Source organism: Haplochromis burtoni, unplaced genomic scaffold (genome assembly GCF_018398535.1).
Source record: "Haplochromis burtoni strain Fernald_Lab_line unplaced genomic scaffold, NCSU_Asbu1 Contig_1256, whole genome shotgun sequence".
Taxonomy (NCBI): domain Eukaryota; kingdom Metazoa; phylum Chordata; class Actinopteri; order Cichliformes; family Cichlidae; genus Haplochromis; species Haplochromis burtoni.
Window position 1 is genome coordinate 48,678 of NW_024583617.1, and position 2,500 is coordinate 51,177.

Genomic DNA, 2,500 nt, shown 5'->3' on the forward strand with positions numbered 1-2,500 from the left:
GACCCTACCATGGGTCAGAAGCCCCTGGACAACAGCCCGGCCACCAGACGCTCGCCCTCGGGCACCCTCCGCGGGCCTGGCTCCAGGGCGGGGCCCCGGTAACCCTATCCAGAGCAGGGTAAACTGTTCCCTCGATGTGCTTTTCATAAGGGTCTTCAGAATCGCTCTTTGTCTGGTCCCTCACCCAGGACCAATTTGCCATGGGAGACCCTACCAGGGGGCAAAAGCCCCCAGACAACATAGCCCCTGGGATCCCTGGGACACACAAACCCCTCCACCATGATAAGGTGGCGATTCAAGGAGGGGACAAAAAGTGTCTGTATCTGTAATAATCAGAAAAATGCATCATTTGTGGCCTACAGCATTTAAACACTGAACCAGCTGATGTGTGTCATATTGTGTAATGTGGTGGGACTGGTGGAAAACTTCAGTGAAGAGTAGCTGACCTCTGGCTCTGATGAAAACTCAGAACACACACACACACACACACAAGTAATTGTAAGAAGACAGGCCTAAAGTCACAGTCTGGCTTTGCTGCTGGGCATAAGAAATACATACGAATTTCAACTTTATTTATTTCTCTATAAAGATTATAAAGATAAGTAGTTTATGTCATTGTTGGTAAGATTTTTAATGATAAACCTGTGTGCAAAACAAATAAAGGAACATTAACAGTTTAAGTAGCTCCTGTCTTAAACATTTATTTATGTGTTTTGTTCTCTTCCACCCAGAGAGCTGACTGACAGGAGGAATGTCAGGATGGGTGTGTACTAATGGAAAATGTAAAGAGGAACGCGGAAACTTTCATCATCTCTGAAACACAAACACAGTAAACGTATCTGTTTGACTGGCATGCAGTTCAACAGCTTATTAGTGAGTTTGTTTCTCAGAAGCATCTCAGGGTGACGTCACATGATTTGGATTTCCTCAGCCAACGCTACCTATCAACCTATCCCAACTTTGATGTGTGAAAAGCAGGATACATCCTGGATAGGTCACAGGTCTGTTACAGGGTCAGCACACGTACACAGATATGCAGCCACTTTAGGAGTAACATGTGTGTCTTTGGACTGTAGGAGGAAGCTGGAGTGTCCAGAGAGAATTGTCAGGGAAAACATGACAACTCCACACTAAGTGTTAAATATAATGTCCAAGCCTAAATTCAGTGTTTAAATGTGAATGTGATTTGTTATTACATAAACATACAACAATTAGCAGTAACTCACATTTTATCTTTTTTATTTTATACAAGAAATGCATAATAACTGTAAGTTAAAAATCATATTTAAATGTTTCTAGAATCAAAAAACACAGAGATTTATAAAAACGAGAAAGGACCATTTTATCTCTTCAGCAATTGCTTTTTAATTTTAGTGAACATGTTTTGTAACCAAGGCAGCAGGGTGGTTAGCACTGTTGCCGCACAGCAAGAAGGTCCTGAGTTCAATTCCAACATCAGGCCGGGGTCTTTCTGTGTGGAGTTTGCATGTTTGCCGATGGGTCAGAATCAGTGAGATGTTGTCTTTCTCACCTGACGACACGGTCATGGCTGAAAGCCGACAGCTCACTGATTCTGACCCGTCGGCGGGTCCGCGCTTTGTGTTTACGCTCTTCTTGTGATTATGAAGCTGCAGGTTTGATCTCTCTCCAAACAATATTGACCGAACCAACAGCAAAAGAAAATCCAAACTACACTTCACATAAACATCGTCATGAATTCCCTCTTAGTTTTGTTTTTGTTGTTGTTGTTTCTTGTTTGTTCTGTTTTGCTTCCACCACGGTAAAAATCACTTCATGCACAGCTTTCTCTCTCTCTCTCTCTGTGTATACTTCAAGAACAGTTTCCCGTCTAAAAATCTGTTTTCTGCATTTTATTCACTTGCTTGTTACGCACAAGTTGTTTACAGCGCTGTCGGACGCTGTTTTTTTCCTTTTACTTACTTCCAAAAAAAAGCCCCATTTCTGCTGTTCAATGGGCTTCTCAACAAATTTAAACTTTTTAAAATTATGCAAAATTGCAAACGCTCAGCTGTGTCTCTAATAAAACCTTTGTAGCTTTGCTCTGCTTCACTTCAGCAGCATCAGGTAACGTTCATATGTTGATTAATGGTTTTCTTTCGTTTTTGATCTACTGCAGAATATTTTTACAAAATCCCAGACCAGGAAAATCACCTTCATGTTTTTCTGTGTTTTATCCTCAGCTACTTTGACACAAAGGCATCTGCTGTGATGCTTATACACCTTTGCTAAAGTCTTGCAAGTGTCAGATTTCTATTTATAGATATAAAAATATAGAAATGTACTGATGCATTGTCCGGATTATAATATTTCTGACTGTCTGAGGCCAAATTTTCCTGATTCAAATCAAATCGAATTGAATTGAATCCTAGATTGAATCGATTTGGGAACTTGTGAATTGGAATTGAATCGATTCTAGAAATCAGTGACGAAACCCAGCCCTACTTAGGAACACCTTGCTGGTGCTGGCTTGCACCCAGTA